Source organism: Artemia sp. Qi Xiang Cuo, chromosome 6 (assembly GCF_049724085.1).
Source record: "Artemia sp. Qi Xiang Cuo chromosome 6, ASM4972408v1, whole genome shotgun sequence".
Classification (NCBI taxonomy): Eukaryota; Metazoa; Arthropoda; class Branchiopoda; order Anostraca; family Artemiidae; genus Artemia; species Artemia sp. Qi Xiang Cuo.
Genome location: NC_142799.1, coordinates 47,410,145 through 47,435,703, shown reverse-complemented (window position 1 = coordinate 47,435,703; position 25,559 = coordinate 47,410,145). Strand labels below are relative to the sequence as shown.

The 25,559-nt window shown below is 34.8% G+C and overlaps 1 protein-coding gene across 3 annotated transcripts in view; it reads right to left on the bottom strand.

The window, feature by feature from the left end:
* Window positions 1–25,026, bottom strand: part of LOC148951296 (kelch-like protein 18) — a 43,209-nt gene extending 18,183 nt beyond the window's left edge. The window contains exon 1 of one of the 3 annotated variants that reach the window (XM_089090225.1): window positions 25,006–25,026. The gene's annotated coding sequence lies outside the window, so the exon portion shown is untranslated. Of the gene's footprint in view, window positions 1–11,073; window positions 11,095–24,291; window positions 24,490–25,005 lie in introns of those variants that run through there. The other 2 variants (XM_089090224.1, XM_089090226.1) reach the window with 2 other exon arrangements.
* Between the last annotated feature and the right edge of the window lie 533 nt (window positions 25,027–25,559).

Sequence of the window (25,559 nt, the reverse complement as noted above, 5' to 3'; positions counted from 1 at the left end):
ATGAATGCCCTGGGAAAAAGAAAATGAAAAACCTTCCGGAAAAGATATTATCACCAAAAGACGAGAAAATCGTTAAAGGAAAGCAAAATGTTGTTGGTGTCCTAAATGAGCGCTTCCCAAATATTCGTCACATAACATCGCTTGAGGCACTAACTCGAAGTTTACCCGATTCAGCATATTCTACTCCATGCCGCATCCATCGGATTGCTCTCTTTTCCTAACGCTGGTGTCAGGGGAGGAATTATTGCGAGTTATATACCAACTGAAGAATGGGTCGTCGGAAGGTACGGATGGCTCGTCGACAAACCTATTAAAACGGATAATGCCTGATGTTACAGAATTTTTGATTCAAGTTATCAACTTATGCTTTTCAAGTGGAAATTTCTCAAATTGCTTAAAGTCTGCACGTGTTTTAGCCCTTTAAAAGGTGATGACGTGAAAGATCCAACAAACTACAGGCCAATCTCGATCCTATCTTCATTCGCAAAAGTAATTGAACAATGTCTTTACAACCGCATAGTGAAGTTTTTTGATAAGAGGTGATGTTTTAATGACCTTCAGTTTGGGTTTAGGAAGGGTCATAGCTCAAACATGCAATTCTGAAAGTCATACAGTTTACACACAACACTTTGGATAAAAAAGAAATTCTGGCTACTATATTTATGGATATAAAAAAAAGCGTTCGATACTATTTGGCATGTAATTTTGCTTCGTAAACTGGAAAATTATGGTATACGCGGACCTACAAATTCTCTGACTGAATCATATTTAGCTGGGCGCAGTCAGTTTGTGGATGGTGGAAATGCTACCTCTTCACTACTTGGTATCTCTGGTCAAGTCAGCATTCCTCAAGGGTCCATACTTGGACCTCTACTCTTTCTTATTTACGTTAATGACATCAACGGCGCTGGAAGATCTCGGGCTAAATGTCCTATTCGCTGACGATAGGGCCTGCACAGTGTGTGGTGCTGACGAAATGTCACTTAAGAATATGTTGGCAGCTTTTGAGAGCATAGAAACTTAGTTTAGTGCAAATAAATTATCTGTTAATATGTCAAAAACGAAGTTCATGATTTTCTCTCGTACTGACCAGTCATTACCTGAACTTAGTAGACTACCCTGAACTAGTGGATTGATGAATCTACTTATTTAGAGCATGCATATACTATGAGATATTTAGGTGTGCAAGTTGATCAGAATATGAGCTGGAAGGAACACATTGCTAAATTGCGGATGAAGTTAGGAAGGAATGTTGGAATATTGCGGCATTTGAAATTTATTCTACCTTTTCATGCAATGAGATCAGTATATTTTGCCCTAGTTCATTCTTATCTGAGTTATTGTCCCCTGATTTTTCTGAATACATTTAAAACTCATATAAAACCACTTCAAAGGCAGCAAAATAAAGCACTGTGTATCCTGAAAATTTTCATCCCCTCCCCATTATCCCTACCATCAAAATCGCCAATTAAAAGTGTATATTCTTTCCTTAATATATTACCAGTGGAATTATTATTATCTTTTAAATGCTAGATGTTTTGTGTTAAGTCTTTTGCTGAAATTCTACCGAGACATTTTTACGCTACGGAACAATTTAGCCAGTGCGAGTATGGTTATGGAACGATGGGATCTTCTAAGTATGTTGAACCCCGAGCGCGCACTGAGAGATCGAGGTTCTCACTCAGGCACTGCATAACCAAACTTTGGAATGTGCATAGGTCGATTCTTAATATTGGTCTTTCTGTTGGTACACTGCGGGGGCAATTAAAAACTCTTTGATCATTTTAATTTTTTTTTTATTTATTTATTATTATTTTTTTTTAATTCAGTTATGGTCGTCCCGCTGACTGATTCTCTTGGTAGGGTTTCCCCACGGCTTTACTTCACTATTTTTGGTGTTTTGATTTAGTTTGTTCTCCATTTGGCTGCTGGCTTGGGGTGATGATTGGTAAGTCATACATTTTTCTGTTTTTTTTTTATTTATTTAAAAAAGAGTGTGATTATGTTCAAATACAGTTATATATTATGTTTTTGTTGCTTTTTTTGTTATTGGTTGCCTGGTAATACAGGCTAGACTCTCAGCCGGGCATACCCATATTGTAGTTGTATTTAGTTAGTAAATAAAAGAACATGAACCTGTATAAGGTTCCAACAATGGTAATTTAAAGAGTGCATTTTTTGATTTACTAAGACATCATTTTCAAATCACATACAACTGAATGCCATGATGCATGGGGCTGCTGGAATAGAGCATAGTTCAACTGCGAGATATTGTCTCCTATGATGGGCGCGGGAGTTGAAGAAAGTGAAAGGGGGATATGCACTTTAATATTAACGGTAAAGCTGGCAAAGGATCCGAGCTTATTAAACTCACTATCACCCACTCAACTTGTTTACAGTACACTACAATGATCTGCACCAACTCATTGCTGACAGCCTTAGTAAAATCTGAGTCCACTGCTTAATTTATGTTTGATGTGTGTATTGTTTATTTATGTAGGCCTATTCTGTAATATTCTTGAATTTAACCAAACATTGTCTTTGCTAAATAGTAACTTTTCTTCATTATTGCATGAAGAAAAATGTCCTATTGAAGACTCAGGAAAGGAACGAGCTATCTTTACTTTTGAACTACTTGGTACATCCCGCCCCTATTAGGTGGAAGAGTCCTCATGCGGTCCCAGGATAGGGACAGTTGGGCTGCTACATATTATGTAAATTATCAATTCAGAATAAGTATGTCCTTAGGTTCAGCAATGTAAGATGGCCTTTTTGTTGCTTAACCACGTCCATAGAAATGAGTTTTGTCCAGCTTTCCACTTGGATGTGTTTTACAATGTTATTCAAAACATAATTTGTATCAGTTTTAATTGGTTCTAACAGGCTAATGAAATCAATAAAGGGTAGAGCTCCTTACAACTTTCTTTGGCTAAAAACTAACTTTATAAAGCAATGGAAAGTAGAACAAGAAGAAAAGGATTTTGAAAAGGGATTTGATTCCCATCTATATCTTCTTATAGTAACACAAGGACAGAAACTGAAGACAATCTTAACAGTGAAAGCAGCTCATCTTTGACCCAATTAATGAAGAAACATGATCCAATAAATATTCCAACTTCAGCTTTGGCTCATATTTGTGATGGCCCCTTTCACCAAAGAGACTTGATTTTCCCTTAGACTAACATGAGAAAATTCAGAACAGAATCATCAGAATTTTCAGATGTCTTTAAAAAACACTTAGAGAAATTTTAGGGGCACAAATTTGAAATAAATAAGCAAACATTTATAATAAATTTGTAGCTTTTAAAATTTATCTCTTAAAATATAGTATAGATTGTAGTTGGCAGTAATTTAGTTAATTACTGCAATACTTATATAATAATACTTAATACTTACTTTAAGTATAAGCAAATCGAAGAGTCCAGAACCACCACTGCTTTCCCCTGAATGATAACGCATGCTCATTGACTATCTGGAGGTGGACTCCCTCTTGCACCCCCTCTTCAATAAAAATGCTGAAGCTATGCCCCTGAAGGTCAGTGGTGTGAAATCTTCAACGATTATTTTCTCAGTCAAAATAATCATCAGCATTTTACTTTAGGAAGAGGCAGAGGTTAGGGGCCCAAAATTAGTAACAAAAACTTTTCTCTGATCAATTTGAAACTTAATATTGCAAGTCCCTGGGCCAAGGCGACTAATGTACAAAGAATTATTCAAAGGTTTGGTCCCTCCTCTGACAAATAGGACTAAAAAAAGGGCTATCTTTTTTTTATTAAACTGAAACTTATATAAAATCTTGGGCTAGGAGTAGTGTGCAAGACATAAGTTACCATACGGTAAGTTACCACTGGGTAACTTACCCAGTAATGGTAAATTTTAGGTTAAACTTACTGGTAAGTTTCATAAGTTGTATGTTTAAGTTTTTGATGAAAAAAAATGTTCTCAGTTGAAAAAAATCCACCCCTAAGAGAGCTGCCACTTTGTTAAAATCTATTGTAAAAAAAATTAATTCATAAGATTCAATGCATGAGTCATGAGGCATGCTTGACATTAAACTGGAAATTCAGAACTGCAAAACAGCCAAAACTCTTTTTTCCAATGGATAAACAAATATTAGACAGGAACCCATTGTTAACTATGTCCTTGTCACTGACAAAGCTATCTTCCTTGCATCAGTAAAAAAACTGGCAACAAGCAGCACACTAAACAGTTTGTAGCTGATGAACTGGAACAAGTTGCTAAAGTTTGGTGCCCTGCTATGACTGGAGATTGGACTGCAATCATAGGGACTGACGCCAATTGCCTTGATAAAGCTAGTGTGAATAAACTTGCTACCTTGTTATTGAAGCAAAAATATCCCCACCTATTGAAGCAAAAATATCCCCACATTTTGAATCTAAGTTTCCAAGATAATATGAAAAGCTTAGACCAGTGTGTCAATAATATCTTTAAGGTCATCACATTTGTCAGGTCTCATCTCATGGCTCAGGTCATCATTAATGAAAAGCAGATTGCACTTCTTGGCAAAACTATCAGCCCAAAACTACCTATCAAAATTCGATGCGGATCTATCTACTAATCTATGTGCTTTATGAAAGAGTCATGGGAACTTTTACAGTCTATGTCAATTGATAGCAGGTGCGATATAAATGAGGGTATTCAGGATATTAGAAAAGTACTTTTTGATGATTTGACACTGAATCAATTAACAGCCTGTCTGAAATTCTTAAAGCCAATTTCACTTGGTTGCCACTTCTTTGAAGGAGAGGAAGCTCTTGCTTCATATGTCATCCTGTCCTTCAATTGGCTACAGTGGCATTTCCAGGAGACTGCACTGTTTTTGCCAGTCTCAAAGGCTGAGAAAATAAAAATCCACAAATACCTAGAAAATAGGACAATATTTGCAGATGATCCTGCCCTGGCTGCAGTAAGTTGAATCAATGAGCTTGCTAAATTTTCCTACCAATTTTGGAAGGATGTCATTTAACAAATGATATGAAGCTAACTTTGTTGGGGTCTTGAACATAAAACTCTGTAGCTATATCTCCAAAAGTGGCCCATTTTCCAAATCCTTGTACTTTGAGACTGCAAAAGCTCTCGAATTGGCAGCTTGTTGGCGAACTGTTTTTTTTTTGGTGAAGTTGGTGCTTATGGGAGTGGCTGTAAAAATCTCAACAATTTGTGTTACCATAGCATCCTGACTCTGGTCAGGTTATAGACTAGTACAGACCAACCATAGAAACCACATCAAACTTGCAACAGCAAACAAAGATCTGATGGTCCATCAGTCACTCAATAGCAAAAAAAATGAGCATCGCCATGCAGTTTCAAAAATGTCTGGAAATCAACGTGAAAGGCTGGAAGGGATGTTCATGCTGCCATCATGTCTTTCTATCAATAGTCCACTGCCACATGATACTGGGGATGGTCTGGTAGAGGATGATCTACCAGACATAGCATTTGAAGATGCACCAGATGAGTAGGAGGAGCAGCAGCTCTAGCTTATCTCTTATAAAGAATTATCTAAAGCATAAAGACAATTTTTTTTATAATTTATCTCCCATGTAAACAAAGTAGAAAATAAACAAATAAAATGATTCAAAAATAATATTTTTTCATTTCAATCTGTCAGAGAAGAGAGAATATTTTCTTTTAAATTCATCAGTATTTTAAAAATACCACTTATGTGGTAAGTTACCAAAGTTACTGGTAACTTATTTGGTAAGAGTAAGTTTCAAAACTTAATGGTAAACCTTGCAAACTAGCTAGGAGGACCCCAATACAGAAGGAAAATAAAAACAAAAAATTTACTATTCCCCAATAAATGGCCAGAAAAGCAAAAACTTTTTTCCCATCCACTTCAAATAGAAAAGGCTACCTTAGAAACTTAGGGTGGGTTTCATTTGACTGTAAATTGAAAGTTCTAGTGTCCTTTTTAAAAGCCAAAAGCCCCTGGAGGGCATTTAGCCTCCCTATTGGTTAAAAGATGAAGCCATCTAGCCCTCCTCTAACCCATATGATATCAAATCAGAATCTTGAGGCATCTGTTTGGTTCAAAATTTATAAATGTCTAATAAGATTGATGTTGGGGTTAATATCAAACCCACAGCCCCAGTGTTAACCTTTATCTTACCCTGCTTTGATCACTCAATAACCCCAAAAACATGAAAAAAAGAATTAAAATAAAAATCTAAAATTAAACACTATAGGATATTCTAAATATTATATTCTTCCTATATTTTGGAATATTGGTAGAATATTCCAAAATTCATTCGTTTCTTCATTATTTTTATTGGTCACACTTTCTCTGTGGCTGCTAAATTCTTCATTTCATTCCAGCAGAAAATTTTCCATGGGGAGAATACACCTAGTACCCATTTTTAGAAAGCTAATTTTATGCTGTTTTTGTGGTTTATGGTTGAGATTGTGACAATTCATCCCTAGCCCCTCCCCCTATATAGCATTAGACTATACACACAACAAAAAGAAAATATAAATAAAGAAAATAAAACACACATATAGACCTAATTATATATTTGTTAGTTATTCTTTCTATTGAATGCTCTGTTGTAAAACAGTCTATGCTGTGTACAATTGATATATCTAATTCAGCATCAATAATCACACAAAGAAAGAAAAACAAGAAAAATATTTTTTTTAAGGCCAAATTAAAATACTGAAAAAACAAAACAAAGCAAATATTTCGAGAGGACAAACGCCTCTCTTCATCAGTGTGAAACGAAATAATGTATCCAAGGAAAATGCCAAAGAAAAAAACAACAAAAAACAAACGCGGAAAATCAATTAGAAAACAGACAAAAACCAAAGAAAGAAACAAAAAATTAAAATATGAATAAAACTGTATAAAAGCCGAAAATTATAGGAAGTAAAAACAAATACCAAAAAACCATAAAAGCGAGTTACTCACCAATATCCGCGATTTGCACAAGATACAAAAACTTATGAACTACCATTGACAGATACTAGCAAACAACTGAGGAATAAAATAAAAGAAAACAAATCATTCACTCAAAAACAAAACAAACCAGCAATTATATAAGTTTGAGAACTATGTCAACTGATTTCTGATTTTAATTATTGCATTCCTTGCAGACACCCTTTGAGACCTAAGGGGTTGTTCACGTGTTTAATTATATGATTGGGAAAGTGGTTCAAGGTTTATTTTAGGGATTACTAAAGTATCGGCTTCTCTTTTGAGAAAACCGAGAAATGACTCGTTTATTCTTAAATCACCAGAATCTCTGTTTAAAGCTAGACCTAAATGTTGGTATTTATAAATTCCAACAGCTTCTCTTTGGTGCTGGACAATACCTTTGCCATGTAAAATTAGGCTAGCTTGATTAAACAAAATAGTATGGTCTGGGTTTTCAAAGATGTGCTCTGCAACAGCAGAGTCAAAATTTTCTGTTTTTTTCTGCTTTTTAAGTGTATTATCAATTGAAATGGATTGCTGAGTTAATCTATCTGTGAGTTGCTGATCAGTTCTTCTGATATACTAAAGACCACACAAACAAGGAATTCTGTAGACACCAGAGTTTTCAACTATTGGGATAGGGTCTTTACCTTGATAAATTTGGGACCTGATAGTTTTTCTGGGTCTATAGTAAGTGTAAATGTTATTTTTTCTTAAATTTTCTGAAAGATGGTCTGAAGCCACTTTAACATATGGGAGACCAAGATAAACTGAATTTTCCCTTTGATTTTCTTGGAAAAAAACAGAAAATTTTGACTCTGCTGTTGCAGAGCACATCTTTGAAAACCCAGACCATACTATTTTGTTTAATCAAGCTAGCCTAATTTTGCATGACAAAGGTATTGTCCAGCACTACAGAGAAGCTGTTGAAATTTATAAATGCCAACATTTAGGTCTAGCTTTAAACAGAGATTCTGGTGATTTAAGAATAAATGAGTCATATTTCGGTTTTCTCAAAAGAGAAGCTGATACTTTAGTAATCCCTGAAATAAACCTTGTACCACTTTACCCATCATATAATCAAAAATTTCATCAACCTCTTAGATCTCAAAGGGTGTCTGCAAGGAATGCAATAATTAAAATCTGAAATCAGAAGACATTTTTCTTCAATTTATTTAATTGTTCGTTCGTTTTGTTTTGATTGAATGAATTGTTTTCCTTTCTTTTATTTCTCAGTTGTTGGCTAGTAACCGTCGGTGGCAGTTCATAATTTTTTTGATTTTGTGCAAATCACGAATATTGGCGAATAACTCGCTTTTATGGCTGTTAGGTAGTTGGTTTTAATTCTTATAATTTTTGGCTTTTATTGAATTTTATTCATCTTTTAATTTTCTGGTTTTTACTTTGGTTTTTTGGTTCTTTTAACATTGACTTTCTGCGTTTGTTTTTTGTTTTTTTTCTTTGGCACTTTCCTTGGATGCATTATTTTGCTTTGCGCAGAAGAGAGGCGTTTGTCCTCTTGAAGTATTTGCTTTGTTGTGTTTTTTCAGTATTTTCATTTGGCCTTAACCCTATTTTTGCTCATTTTTTTTCTTTATGTGATGTCAGGCCAATGTAGTAAGAAATTATCTTAGCATGAGTAATTGTGCCAAATATTGGATAAAATATAGAATCTTAAATCAGTTAAAAATGGAAATAATAATAGAAGGGAACAGGATAATCTGATTAATATAAGTATGTCCCATATTATAAAGTAAGAATTTCCTTTTTGTGGTGTTTTTTTTTTTAGTTAGATTGCCTATATTGTTGGCCCCTGATGCCATGCTAATCTATAGGCAGCATGCCAATGAAGAAAGATGCGGCAGTGTAGACAAAAAATTTTGGCAGCATGCCTCTGGTATATCTATATTTTGCCTGATGTTTTTGCAGTGATTTTGGTGTGCTATGTAAGCTAGCACAAGTAGCTTTGTAAAAGTCTACCTATATAGATTTCTTGACAGAAAATGAGAACAAGAGCTAACAGACAGAGTAGGCAGTGACATATTTAAAGGGGACAGGAAGCCTAGGCCCCATAGAAATTTCACAAAATTTTCTTAAAGAACTTATTGTCTTGCTTGCAGCAGTCCTCTTGGTTTTTTGCAGCGTAGTTTGATAATCTATTTGAAGTGGCTTACAGCAGTAAAAATTTTCCCTTTTACATATCTTAATTTGCTTTTATATATCTATTAAGATTATTCACTTTGAAGATCTATCTTACATCATGAGTTTTAATTTGTCATTCTCTTGGTCACTCCATCCCCGTGCTCTAGTTTCTAGCATATTCTGCTGCAAAATTTTCAGTTTTTCTCTAAAATCTTAATCTTAAGAGTATCAGTTTCTGTCTTTCATTGACAGAATTAGACTCATTATGCCATGAAGTGGAAAATATTTTGAATTTAGAGGGATGCAAAGCATCCTTTTTTGTAATTTTTTTTCTTCCTTCATAAGACAACCTCACAATGTTATGTATTAACAAAATATTTGAACTGCTTGGATCTATGATAGAATTGAAAAAGCCACAACAGTTTTGATTTGCTTCAAGTGTGGGGATAATAATACCTTCAATTGTTATTTTGGTTTTAAAACAGATATGAAAACTTTAGCTCAGTTCAACAATTTTAAGTAAAAATTTTAAGTTAAGATATTTGAAAGAAGCTATGAGTTGAAACCATATTCTTGAACTCTTGCTACCAAGGCCATATGTTGCTTACTTTATGCGGAAAGTCAATGTGAAAAGAACCAAAAAACCAAAGAAAAAACCCAAAACTTAAAAGATGAATAAAATTCAAGAAAAGCTCACTGTTTAACTCTGGCAAAAAAAAGATGGAAAATAAAGATGTCAAACCAAAAAAACAAAGAAAAAACCAAAAACTTAAAAGATGAATAAAATCCACTAAAAGCTCACTGTTTAACTCTGGCAAAAAAAGATGGAAAATAAAGATGTCAAATCAATGCCAAAGCATCAAATTTGGTAAGCAAATAACTTATTTTAGGTCAGAACCAGATTTACTTTCTTAGTTTAAATTTGGTGGATTTGGCAAAACTAAAGGAGTAGTTTGGTACAATAATAGGTATCACAAAAAAAACAGACATAGAGGGAATCAAATGCTACTATTTATTGGACAGCAAGAGATTGGAAAGCCTGAAAAAGACACTTGATTATACACATATTTGAGTGTTATTGCTTCTGTTTTCATTGAATTTGCATGTGTCAGTATATAGTATATTCCTTCAAAGTTTTAAAGGACTTTAAAAGACTTCTCTGTTTATTCAGATTTGAACAAATAAAGGCTATCCTAAGGTTATGTATGGGACCATCAGGAGTGCTGGGGATGAATTGTTTCAAAAACTACTTTACTATAAAGCAGGGTTCACAAGCGTGTCTAACTAGAATCCTGTGTCTGGTGCTTTGCTAAAACTACAAATTTAGTTTCAAACTGTCGTTTCTATCCAATCAAGAGAGCTTTTGCAGGCAAAACTTTCAAAATAGTAATCTCTATATTTTTATTGTCACAAGATAATGGATGAGATAAGCAAAACAATTGCCTTAGTGAGCTTCACTATTATGTCTGGTGTTGCATATTTGCCAAAAATGAAAAAAACAATTAATGACAAAATAAAAATTAAATTTCAGTTTACAAAGGTAAACAAAAATGATGAAAATAGTGGAACTTGACACATCCTGATTGGCTGTAAATTGAAAATCCTAGACATTGAGTTCTAGAGTCTAGAGCTCAATGTCTAGCCAAGCACCTTGTCTAGCATGCCTAGCTAAGTGCCAAATTTTACTTGTGAACAGTCATTGCCGAGACGTTGAATACTGGCTAGACAAGTGTCTAGACATGGGAATATAGCTAGACATGCTAGTGAATGCTGCTTAAGAGAGCATAAAATTAGTAATCTAAGAATGCCTCTCTTTTTGTTCTAGTATGTCTTCTTCAGGAGAGCTTCTATTCTGCAATATTATAGAATTCAACTGAGATAACAGGAAGGTATAAATTTAGAACCAATCCCCATCATAAGGACACATGTTAATAAAATAATTCTTATTTCTTAATATGCAAAATAATCCTAGTTAACACATTTTCCTGGGGAAGCACCTTTATCCTCACTATGTTCATTGTTGTACAATTTTTTTTAACAAAATTGTGAAAAATATACATATTTGACTGCATTCTTCTTCTTCTATTTAACCGCAGGTGGGCTTTTCAGTACAACTATTTAGCCCTTTTCCTTTTGCTTCACTCTGTGGGCTACAGAGCTACTGGCTTGATTGCCTCATATTTGTTAGATATATTCAGATATCTTTCAGTAGATCTTTCGACTCTAGGAGTTCAAATATAAGATGATAGATGTCGATTTCTATGCTCTGTGTGCAGGTAAAAAAGAAGAAAAGATTTTGACAAAAATCGAAATATATTTTCTTGTGATTATTATCTCTTCTAATCAGCAGTTGTACTAAACCAATTCTGCTCAAGTCATCATCAGGGCTATACTGTGGTGTTTATCCTCCCCATAGTATAGTGCAGATGGTGTGATATCATCTATTTTCTCTTCTTGTTTTAGTTTTATTTTTGTGTTTAAAGCTTTTTCCAATAGGCAATGATTATAAGTCCTCCAAAAAAAAAGTCCCCCCAGATCCCAAATCAAATTCCAGTGAAAATGTCATAGTGAAATATACCCATCCTGGCTGGTCAAGCACGCTATCTCAAAGTTCTAATGATAGCTCCAATTTGGAGAATAGGACAATGATAAGTGTAGTGGCTAATGCAACCATAAATGATGATAATGGGTTTCAATAGGTCCTCTCTAGAAGATCTAAAAAAAGGAAAAAAATCTCCCCAATTAAAAGCATTTCCCCTCTCCCTGCCCAAAATCCTCCCTCCAAAAACTTAAGAACTTACCTTAAAATTACTCCTACTACCTTTGAAATAAAAATGATTACTGTAATAAGAGTTGTAATTTTTAAATTGCTGAAATCAATGTTCTCTCTTAACATTAACCGTGATGGATCTCTGCTAATAGCTGTAGAAGATCAGAAATCAGCAGATACAATAATTAACCTTAAATCCCTTCTGAATACCCCAATTAATGCATCTAATTGGAACCCAAAACAATCACCAACAAAAATAGTAGTTTATAATGTTCCACCAGAGATATCTACTCAGGAGTTAAAAAAAGGCCTTTTAGATAGGGCTGGAAACACAATCCCAGTTGAGGATGTTACCCAACTTGGAAAAACAAACTCTAATGGCCTAAGAACTAGTAGATCCTTCTTATTCACACTCAAGGATAAAATTGATATCCCAGAAAAATTGTTCCTATTTGGGCAAATCAAACCACACAAGGAATACAAACCTAAGCCTTTTCAGTGTCAGAAGTGTTTCAATCTGGGACACACGACAAACAAATGCAATGAATTTCTCCAAGAGTGTAGTAATTCTAAGTCCCCATCCTAAAAAGCTGACTACTTGCAACAACACTCAGCCTACATGCATCAATTGCAAAGGCCCACATGAATCTACAAATAAATCATTATGCCCTGCATACAAGAAAAGAGCTCTAACACTCCAAATATCAACAGAGAAGGCCATCCCATACCCCTTTGCAGCAATGGAAGCAAATGCTGCCCAACAATACCAAATAAAGCCTGTAATGAAACCAACCAAAACCCCCAAGTCAAATGCCCCCAATGCATCACGCCCCCCATATAAAACACCATCTTCTAAGCCCCCATGCTCAAATCCCTATCAGAAGGAATCACCAAGCCAACAAGCCTCCTTGTCTGGTGAGATGAGGCCAGCCTGGCCCTCCCTCCCAAGAAGAAACAAACCAGAAACACTACCAGGAATCAATCCCTTAACCACCAAACAGGATGCACTACCAAAAATGCAATCCCCAAATATATGCTTATTCATTCTAAACTGTAATGCAGTTCAGGCCATGAACATACATCAACTACAGAAAACAAAAATTATTGCAGAATTGGCAAAAATCTACATCCCAGATGATATGCTCATTCAAGCAAAAAAAGATCTTGCTTTACTCTTAACAAAGCTGAACATTGATACACAGTTATATGAAGAATAAATCAACAACACAACATTTATCAATACTCCAATGGAATGTAAGATCACTCACAGAAAATAAGCTAAGTGAACTAATATCATTTATGAATAATAATTCAATTAATATTGTTTGCCTCCAGGAAACTCATTTAACCCAAAATCAACAAATTAAGTCTCTGGGATATACTATCCTGAGAAAGGATAGATCTTCAGAGAGAAAAGGAGGTGGTGTAGCTTTATTAGTTAATAATAATATAAAATTTTGTGGCATCAATTTTCCAGATTTTGAAAATGATGTTGATGTAATTGGTATAAGTGTTTGGCTGAATAATTTAAAAACCTACATAATAAGCTTTTATAACCCTAATGGCCAAACTACAGATGCCAAGGATTTCTTTAATTATATAAATAATTCTAATATGTTAAAAAATATCATTATTTGTGGTGATTTCAATGCCCACAGCCTTTTGTGGGGGAATAAACCATCAAATAAAGCTGGTAAATTTATTTAGCATATGACTTCAAATAATAATGAATTAGTTGTTGCTACCCCCCCCCCAAACCTGAATACTTATTTCAACCCCAAAAGTGGCAATTTCTCCACAATTGACCTACAAATTGTGTCTTTAAATTTTTTGAACAAAATTTACATAAATAAAACTGATAGTCTATGTACAGGCCACTTTGCTATAGTTTGCTCCCTAAATGAACCTGCTGAAACTTCATCTCATACATCCAAATGTATCAACACTAAAGCAAATTGGTCTATTTTCCAAAATAAGCTAAATGATGAAATTACAAGTTTCACCCAAAGCTCATGCATTTCTAACACAACCGTTGACACACATGCTGAAGCGTTGACATCTTTACTAATAAATACAGCTAATCATGCTATCCCCAGGACAACACCTAAGAAAACATTCCCTAACCAAATTCCTAAAACATGGTGGACAAATGAGTGCCTAAATAAATGGAGGATAAAAAAGGCAGCTAGGACAGAATTCATAAAAAAACCAACACCTACTACATATTTAAAAAAATTACAAGCAGAATCTAATCTAAAAAGGACTATAATAGATGCTAAATATAAATACTGGAATAATTTTGCAAATAATCTCTCCAGAGAAACAAATGAGCCAATTATACATAAAGTCATAAGCCACATATGTGGGAAAAAGACTTCTCCCAACCCACTCCTGTATGAGCTTATACATAATAATACCCATTATGACAATGATAATGAAAAGGCTAACCTATTTGCAACTCTTTTTCTTAATAAGCTAACATCAAATAATCAAAGCAAACTGTCCACAATTCCTATGAACCCTAGTTACCAACCACGCCCCGGATCCGAGTACATAACTAATCCATTTTCAATCCAGGAATTGAATAATGCAATACATCATATTAGGTCCAAAACTAGCAGTAGCTATGACAATATACACCCTACATGGATAAAGAATCTTACACCTTCATACAAACAAGAACTGCTAAATTGTTATAATTACGCTTGGGCATCTTCTATGTTCCCCAATATATGGAAATGTTCGTCCCTCCTACCAATCCTAAAGAAAAATAAACCAAAAGATAACCCTGACTCTTATAGGCCCATAATGATTACACCTGTGATGGGGAAAATAATGGAGAAAATGATTTATCACAGGCTCCTCTGGTTTGTTAAAAAAATAACATGATCCCACACACTCAAACTGGATTCAGGAAATACCACCCCTCAACAGATGCTTTCATTTTGCTAACAAATGCAATAAATGAATCTTTCTCAAAAAATAATATCCTAGTGGCAGCTTTCCTAGATTTTGAAGGAGCTTATGACAATGTGAACCACCAAATCCTTTTAAATAAACTTGCAAACCTCGGAGTACCTCCTAAGCTAGTATCCTTTATTAAATCCTTCATAGAAGTGCGAAGTTTCATTGTTTGTGTTGGTTCAGCCTCTTCACCCCAAAAGACAATATCCAAAGGCCTACCTCAGGGAGCAGTCCTCAGTTGCCTCCTTTTTGCCCTATATCTCTGGGACATGAACCTACCCCAATATTGAATAATGCAATACATCATATTAGGTCCAAAACTAGCAGTAGCTATGACAATATACACCCTACATGGATAAAGAATCTCACACCTTCATACAAACAAGAACTGCTAAATTGTTATAATCACGCTTGGGCATCTTCTAGGTTCCCCAATATATGGAAATGTTCGTCCCTCCTACCAATCCTAAAGAAAAATAAACCACAAGATAACCCTGAGTCTTATAGGCCCATAATGATTACACCTGTTATGGGGAAAATAATGGAGAAAATTATTTATCAGAGACTCCTCTGGTTTGTTGAGAAAAATAACATGATCCCACGCACTCAAACTGGATTCAGGAAATACCACTCCTCAACAGATGCTTTCATTTTGCTAACAAATGCAATAAATGAATCTTTCTCAAAAAATAATATCCTAGTAGCAGCTTTCCTAGATTTTGAAGGAGCTTATGACAATGTGAACCACCAAATCCTTTTAAATAAACTTGCAAACCTCGGAGTACCTCCTAAGCTAGTATCCTTTATTAAATCCTTCATAGAAGTGCGAAGTTTCATTGTTTGTGTTGGTTCAGCCTCTTCACCCCAAACGACAATATCCAAAGGCCTACCTCAGGGAGCAGTCCTCAGTTGCCTCCTTTTTGCCCTATATCTCTGGGACATGAACCTACCCCACACGAATCTACAATATGCTGATGATCTGGTGCTATGGTCATCTGGCAACACCTTTCAGATAGCACAGTCAAATCTACAAAAGTCACTTTTCCAGTTTGAAAAATTCTCTCAACATTCAGATTTACCCATTGCACCCACCAAGTCAAAAATAATCCAATTTCACCGGAAGCGAAACCATGTTAATGCAAAACTAACTCTAAATAAAACAACTATTCCAGAAGATAATAATATTAATTACCTAGGTCTCATGCTTGAACAAAAACTTAATTTCCACCTCCACATTTCAAACACAATAAAAAAATGTTATAGAAAAGCAAATATACTAAAAAGACTTCTTTCCACACCCTGGGGTTGTAAGGAGAAAACCTTACTCCAGTTTTATAAATCACATATAAGACCCCATATTGACTATGGGCTCATTGTCTATGGTGCATGTGCAAAGACCCAGATGCAAAAAATTGAAACAACACAAAATGATATAATCCGTCTCATATTTGGTCTTAGGAAACCCACAAGCACCAAGTTTCTGCTCATGGAGAGTGGATTAACAACAATAAGGGAGAGACGTAGCTTTCTCTTGATAAAACATCTTACAAAAATTGAATCAAATAGCTCACACACATTACATGATTGGTTAAGAAATCCAGCCATGTATAGAGGTATTGCAGATGAGTATGCCAATATTCAAAAGAAGTTCCCTGTACCAGCAAAGTCTATTGCACCTACTTTCCCCCAATCCCCCCATGGAATTGGTCATTTCCCATAATAAATACTGAATTTTCAAAATGGAATAAAGATTTAACCCCCATTGCTTTTGTCCAGAAAAAATTTGCAGAACTTAATACAATTACCTATAATAATCAATTCCAAATATTTGTTGATGGGTCAAAAATTAATGAGAAGGTTGCAAGTGGTGTTTTCCTTCCTCACCTGAAAATTGCAATGGGCGAGAGATTATGTTATCTATAATGTCTGCTGAGTTAAATGCCATAATCATGGCATTAGAACACTTTAAGAAAAACCAGCCTTTGATTGAAAATTCGAATAATATTATCATCTATTCCGACTCTTTATCAAGCCTTGAGTTGCTGGCCTCAGCTCCTCAATATAAGTTGGATATTGACACTTATCATTGTCACAGTATTATTGATAATCTTGCTTCAAGTGGCATAAAAACTTACTTTCAGTATATTCCTAGCCACTCTGGCATAAGTGGTAATCATCAGGTTGATGAAATAGCAAAAAATGCTATAAATATTGACCAGCCAAGTGGGAGACCAATCCCAATTAGAGATATTTACCGATGGAGGCTATCAGATATTAATTTTAATAAGATTAATCCTATCCTTTCCCCCTTTCCCAATAAGTATCTTTCTAAAAATTTATCATAGAATTCGTTCTGGAACAAATGGACTGCATTTATTCATTTTAAAATATTCTCTTCTTCTTCTTCTAATTCACTGCAGGCGGGCTATTCAGTTGGTACTATTTAGCCCTCTTCTTTTTGCTTCACTCTGTGGGCTACAGAGCTACTGTCTTGCTTGTCTCTTATTTATTAGATATTCTCAGATATCTTTTAGTAGATCTTTTGACTCAAGGAGTTCGAATATAAGATGATATATATCAATTTCTGTGCTCTGTGTGCACGTATAGTTGGCTAGGCTCTTGGCTGATAGTGAGATTTTGTGGTGTTTGAAGCATTTTAACAGTTTACAAAGCAAGGTATGTTGTGCAGATGTCAGCATATTACATTCAAATAGGCAATGGTCAATTGTTTCATTATTCATATTACAATGCCTGCAAAGAGGGGACAGGGGAATTGAACCACTTGAATTAGAAAGCTTATATGAGAATGCAAGGCAATTTAGTCCATTTGTTCCAGAACGAATTCTATGATAAATTTTAGAAAGATACTTATTGGGAAAGGGAGAGAGGATAGGATTAATCTTATTAAAATTAATATCTGATAGCCTCCATTGGTAAATATCTCTAATTGGAATTGGTCTCCCACTTGGCTGGTCAATATTTAAAGCATTTTTTGCTATTTCATCAACCTGATGATTACCACTTATGCCAAAGTGGCTAGGAATGTACTGAAAATAAGTTTTTATGCCACTTGAAGCAAGATTATCAATAATACTGAGACTATGATAAGTATCAATGTCCAACTTATATTGAGGAGCTGAGGCCAGCAGCTCAAAGCTTGATAAAGAGTCGGAATAGATGATACTGATATTTAAAATTGCAATCAAAGGTTCGTTTTTCTTAAGGTGCTCTAATGGCATAGTTATGGCATTTCATGCATCCGACATTATAGGTAAATAATTAAATAATCTCTTGCCCATTATACTTTTCAGGTGAGGAAGGAAAACACCACTTGCAATCTTCTCATTCATTTTTGACCCATCAACAAATATTTGGAAGTTATTTTTATAGGTAGTTGTATTAAGTTCTGCAAATTTTTTCTGGACAAAAGCAATGGGGGTTAAATCTTTATTCCATTTTGAAAATTCAGTATTTATTATGGGAAATGACCAATTCCATGGAGGGGATTGGGGGAAAGTAGGTGCAATAAACTTTGTTGGTACAGGGAACTTCTTTTGAATATTGGCATACTCATCTGCAATACCACTATAAATGGCTGGATTTCTTAACCAATTATGTAATGTGTGTGAGCTATTTGATTCAATTTTTGTAAGATGTTTTTTCAAGAGAAAGCTACGTCTCCCCCTTATTGTTGTTAATCCACTCTCCATAAGCAGAAACTTGGTGCTTGTGGGTTTCCTTAGACCAAATATGAGATGTATTGTGTCACTTTGTGTTGTTTCAATTTTTTACACCTGGGTCTTTGCATATACACCATAGACGATGAGCCCATAGTCAATATGTGGTCTTATATGTGATTTATAAAACTGGAGTAAGGTTTTCTCCTTATAACCCCAGGGTGTGGAAAGAAGTCTTTTTAGTATATTTGCTTTTCTATAGCATTTTTTTATTGTGTTTGAAATGTCGAGGTGGAAGTTAAGTTTTTGGTCAAGCATGAGACCTAGATAATTAATATGATTATCTTCTGGAATAGTTATTTTATTTAAAGTTAGTTTTGCATTAGCATGGTTTTACTTCCAGTGAAATTGGATTATTTTTGACTTGGTGGGTGCAATGGGTAAATCTGAATGTTGAGAGAATTTTTTCAAACTGGAAAAGTGACTTTTGCAGATTTGACTGTGCTATCTGAAAGGTGTTGCCAGATGACCATAGCACCAGATCATCAGCATATTGTAGATTCGTGTGGGGTAGGTTCACGTCCCAGAGATATAGGGCAAATAGGAGGCAACTGAGGACAGCTCCCTGAGGTAGGCCTTTGGTTATTGTCTTTTGGGGTGAAGAGGCTGAACCAACACAAACTATAACACTCTGCACTTGTATGAAGGATTTAATAAAGGATACTAACTTAGGGGATACGCCAAGGTTTGCAAGTTTATTTAAAAGGATTTGTTAGTTCAAATTGTCATATGCCCCTTAAAAATATGGGAATGCTGTCAATGGGACATTAATTTTTTAGAAAGATTCTTTTATTGCATTTGTTAGCAAAATAAAAGCACCTGTTGAGGAGTGGTGTTTCCTGAATCCAGTTTGAGTGTGAGGGATCCTATTATTTTTTTTCAAAAAACCAGAGGAGTCTTTAATCGATCATTTTCTCCATTATTTTCCCCATCACAGGTGTAATCATTATGGACCTATAAGACTCAAGGTTATCTTTTGGTTTATTTTTCTTTAGGATTGGTAGGAAGGACGAACATTTCCATATATTGGGGAACCTAGAAGATGCCCAAGTGTGATTATAACAATTTAGCAGTTCTTGTTTGTATGAAGGTGTGAGATTCTTTATCCATGTAGGGTGTATATTGTCATAGCTGCTGCTAGTTTTGGACCTAATATGATGTATTGCATTATTCAATTCCAGGATTGAAAATGGATTGGTTATGTACTCGGATCCTGGGCCTGGTTGGTAACTTGGGTTCATAGGAATTGTGGACAGTTTGCTTTGATTATTTGATGTTAGCTTATTAACAAAAAGAGTTGCAAATAGGTTAGCTTTTCCATTATCATTGTCATAATGGGTATTATTATGTATAAGCTCATACAGGAGTGGGTTGGGGGAAGTCTTTTTCCCACAGATGTGGCTTATGATTTTATGTATAATTGGCTCATGCATTTCTCTGGAGAGATTATTTGCGAAATTATTCCAGTTTATAAATTTTGCATCTATTATAGTCCTTTTTAGATTAGATTCTGATTGTAATTTTTTTAAATATGTAGTAGGTGATGGTTTTTTTATGAATTCTGTCCTAGCTGCCTTTTTTATCCTCCATTTATTTAGGCACTCATTTGTCCACCATGCTTTAGGAATTTGTTTAGGGAATGTTTTCTTAGGTGTTGTCTTGGGGATAGCAGGATTAGCTGTATTTATTAGTAAAGATGTCAAGGCTTCAGCATGTGTGTCAACTGTTGTGTTAGAAATGCATGAACTTTGGGCGAAACTTGTAATTTCATCATTTAGCTTATTTTGGAACATAGACCAATTTGCTTTAGTGTTGATATATTTGGAGGCATGAGATAAAGTTTCAGCAGGTTCATTTAGGGAGCAAACTATAGCAAAGTGGTCAGTACATAGACTATCAATTTTATTTATGTAAATTTTGTTCAAAAAATTTAATGACAAACAATTTGTACAATTGTGGAGAATCTGCCACTTTTGGGGTTGAAATATGTGTTCAGGTTTGGAGGGGTGGCAACAGCTAATTCATTATTATTTGAAGTCATATGCTCAATGAATTTACCAGCTTTATTTGCTGGTTTATTCCCCCACAAAAGGCTGTGGGTATTGAAATCACCACAAATAATGACATTTTTTAACATATTAGAATTATTTATATAAATCTTATATATAATATAAATCTATATATAATTCTTTTATATAAAGAAATCCTTGGCATCTGTAGTTTGGCCATTAGGGTTATAAAAGCTTATTATGTAGGTTTTTAAATTATTCAGCAAAACACTGATACCAATTACATCAACATCATTTGCAAAATCTGGAAAATTGATGCCACAAAATTTTATATTATTATTAACTAATAAAGCTACACCACCTACTTTTCTCTCTGAAGATCTATCCTTTCTCAGGATAGTATATCCCAGAGACTTAATTTGTTGATTTTGGGTTAAATGAGTTTCCTGGAGGCAAGCAATATTAATGGCATTATTATTCATAAATGATATTAGTTCAATTAGCTTATTTTCTGTGAGTGATCTTACATTCCATTGGAGTATTGATATATGTTGCGTTGTTGATTTATTCTTCATATGACTGTGTATCAATGTTCAGCTTTGTTAAAAGTAAAGCAAGATCTTTTTTTGCTTGAATGAGCATAACATCTGGGATGTAGATTTTTGCCAATTCTGCAATAATTTTTGTTTTCTGTCGTTGATGTATGTTCATGGCCTGAACTGCATTACAGTTTAGAATGAATAAGCATATATTTGGGGATTGCATTTTTGGTTGTGCATCCTGTTTGTTGGTTAAGGGATTGATTCCTGGTAGTGTTTCTGGTTTGTTTCTTCTTGGGAGGGGGGCCAGGATGACCTCATCTCACCTGACAAGGAGGCTTGTTGGCTTGGCGATTCCTTCTGATAGGGATTTGAGCTAGGGGGCTTAGAATATGGTGTTTGATATGGGGGGCTTGATGCATGGGGGGCATTTGACTTGGGGGTTTTGGTTGGTTTCATAACAGGCTTTATTTGGTATTGTTGGGCAGCATTTGTTTCCATTGCTGCAAAGGGGTATGGGATGGCCTTCTCTGTTGATATTTGGAGTGTTAGAGCTTTTTTCTTGTATGCAGGGCATAATGATTTATTTGTAGATTCATGTGGGCCTTTGCAATTGATGCATGTAGGCTGAGTGTTGTTGCAAGTTGTCAGCTCTTTAGGATGGAAAGATTTACAATTACTACACTCTTGGAGAATTTCATTGCATTTGTTTGTCGTGTGTCCCAGTTTGAAACACTTCTGACACTGGATAGGCTTAGGTTTGTATTCCTTGTGTGGTTTGATTTGCCCAAATAGGAATAATTTTTCTGGGATATCAATTTTATCCTTCAGTGTGAATAAGAAGGATCTACTAGTTTTTAGGCCATTAGAGTTAGGTTTTCCAAGTCGGGTAACATCCTCAACTGGGATTATGTTTCCAGCCCTATCTGAGAGGCCTTCTTTTAACTCCTGAATAGATATCTCTGGGGGAACATTATAAACTACAATTTTTGTGTGTGATTGTTTTGGGATCCAATTGGATGCAATAATTGGGGTATTCATAAGAGATTTAAGGTTGATTTATGTACTTGCTGATTTCTGATCTTCTACAGCTATTAGTAGATATCTATCATAGTTAATGTTAAGTGGGAACATTGATTTTAGCAATTCAAAAATTGAAACTCTTATTGCAGTGATCATTTTTATTTCAAAGGGAGTAGTGGGAGTAATTTTAAGGTAAATTCCTAAGTTTTGGAGGGAGGATCTTGGGCAGGGAGAGGGGAAATGCTTTTAATTGGGGAGATTTTTTTCCTTTTTTTAGAGCTTCTAGAGAGGACCTCTTGAAACCCATTATCATCATTTATGGTTACATTAGCCCCTACACTTATCATTGTTCTATTCTCCAAATTGGAGCTATCATTAGAACTTTGAGATAGTGTGCTTGACCAGCCAGGATGGGTATCTTTCACTATAACACTTTCACTGGAATTTGATTTGGGATCTGGGGGGACTTTTTTTTTGGAGGACTTCTAAACATTGCCTATTGGAAAAAGCTTTAAACACAAAAATAAAAATAAAACAAGAAGGGAAAATAGAATGATATCAAACCGTCTGCACTATACTATGGGCAGGATAAACACCACAGTATAGCCCTGAGGATGAGTTGAGCAGGATTGGTTTGGTACAACTGCTGATTAGAAGCGATAATAATTTACAAGAAAATATATATCGATTTTCTTATAAGGTTGCTGTTGCTGTTTCATATATTCTATATATGAAAGTTAAACAGCATCATTGTCATCTACCAAAAAGACACAAATAGGCTAATATTAATAAATTTAGATTAGGTTAGATTATCTAGATGGCTCTTGGGTGTTTCTTTTAAAAATGATTTTCAAGACTTAGAGAAAAGACAAAATATTGAAAAATGTGATTAAAAAACTCGAAAAAAAAGGAAAATGTTGAGGATTAAGGTGCCCCCAGAAAAATTTGTTAACTAAGATAATTTTGCATATGAAGAAGTAAGAATTGGGTACTCTTGCAGTATGTGGGCATCTCGGGTTAACTACTATAAAGTAGGCAATGATAAAACCCATTTTTGACATGTTTACCACTATGGACTAGGCAATGATAGCATTCTTTTCATTGTGTATATGATATTACACTGTGGTTTTGGGGGGTTGGGGGGGGGGGGAGAAAAGGTACCTAGGTTAGGTTATGTATTTAATATATGCTATGCTTTAACCCCCCCTAATGTGCAAATATATAGCCCAAATTTGGGTCAATATATACCAAATCATATTATTGAGTTTCAAATGAAGTGAATACACTATTCAATGCCTTTTTTTATGCTGATTACAAATATAATAAGCATTTCTATCGGAAATGAATTTCAGCCCCCCCCCCCTATATAGGCTATACCTAACCTAAGCCTGAATTGGCATACATAGGGGGGGCTGAAATTCATTTCCGATAGAAATGCTTATTATATTTGTAATCAGCATAAAAAAAGGCATCGAATGGTGTATTCACTTTAGTCCTAACTCAAGAATATGATTTGGTATATATTGACCCAAATTTGTTTCTAAACTATTATATAGGCCTATTCATTCTATTTTATTTCATTACCAGTAACCAAACTTGACTTTTTAGAAAAGCTTGAATAATGCAAGAGTACACAAGGCTAAACAAATACCCAGTCTGTCACCCATCACTTGTTTTTTTAGTTCTTGTTTGATCACAGTTGATTCAATTTGCAGGTAGGCTACATGGGTTGAAACAAGAGAGATGCATTGAGAGAATAGATTGGAAATATCTAATTTGGGCTATATATTTCCAAATTAGGTGTGGGTTGGGGGTAAAGTGTAGCAGGACTGCATGCAAATTGTGTTAGCTATAATTTGGCTATTCTGCATAGGCCTAGGATATTGTGAAGTATTAATTGTTTTCTTATTGTTTCCTTCTCTACAGGTCCTTCTCCAGGCTTATACCCTGGCTTCATTCATGAAAGTTTTCTTAGCCTAACTCAACTACTTTTCAAGATAGCAGAAATTCCATAAACTAGGATTTTGCAGTAGGCCTAGGCTATGATATGAATGGTATAGCCTATTTATTTCTGGTTTGTCTCACAACATAACTATCCTAAGGTTTTTACTTTACTGAAAACCTAACCCATTACTTATCCAAATAACATATTATAGCTAATTTGCCTACTTACCTTTAGTTTATGGTTGTAACAGTCACACTTCCCTTGCAAGACACAAGCACAACTTTGCTTGCTTTTATACTTCAAAATAAATTGCTTGACTTATGATTAAGGTTGCCATAAGACTAAAAACTTTCGTTTTGTAACTTTTTCGAAACCTTTTACAGGAAAATCTTTTTTCAAGGCAGGGTGCCTTTATTTCGCTATCAAGAGTGGTGCTTGGAGGGGGGACAGTCATTGCCTCTGTATCTCGAAAAATACATTTTAAGTAATCTCATTAAGAAAACCTCCCTTCAAATTTTAATAAATACATTTTTTGTAGTTTAATTGAAAAAATATATAATCCCCCTTCATTCCCTTCTAAATTAATGAATTACAACCCTTTCTCGTTTTTACAGCAGAAATGGTCATACATTAACAGAATCCGAGTTCAGGTGCCTATACAAAGGATGCATTTTGGTCAAGCTCTGCCAAGGTGCACCTTAATTTATCATTGATTTGGATGTAATTTAGGATGCTATGAAGAAAAAGGCAAGTAAAGATTGCATTTTATTTAGCAAAATCTAGATAAACTTCTCCAAGAGATGATCATTCTGGACTTAATTTAAAACAATTGTTTTACACAGATATATGACATGACATTTTAGATCCTTATGCAGCGAAGTAACTTAATCAATTTGGGAGCATGGTCAACGTTTAGTCTTCCCACTTTCTTGATTTTCTTACAGGACTATCCTGGATCTCCCAAGAACTTGAGTTATGAATCAGTCTTCTGACATGAATAAGCTCAGAAATGGTTTTCGGATTGAGTCTATTGCGTATTGGGGTCTCTATTATTTTAATTCAGAACACTGACGATCTGTTCCAGCACTGGAATGGGGTAAACACATCAATGTCAATACAAAACTGTAGGGAAGGATTATCAGCTCCATTTTTCAAATCAGCAATACTCTTCGAAAAATTGATTAGAGACAGATTAAAATTTAAATCTGCCCAATTTATTATAAAAGGAAGACGTCTTGACTTTTTGTTTTAACTCCTCAATATCAATATGAATAAAGCATTCTTTAAACATCTTAAACGGAATAACAACTGACTTTTCTTGCTTGAACTTTTCGACTCTTGGAGAACAACTTTTAACTAGATCTAATAAAGACTCTTTTGGGTTAATTTGCAATTGTATTTCGTTTAGGAGCTTGATATAAAATGCTAAACAGCTTTTTTTTACCTCTTGGACTTGACGCTTCTCGACAACACCCTTTTCGATGCTTTCAAGCTTT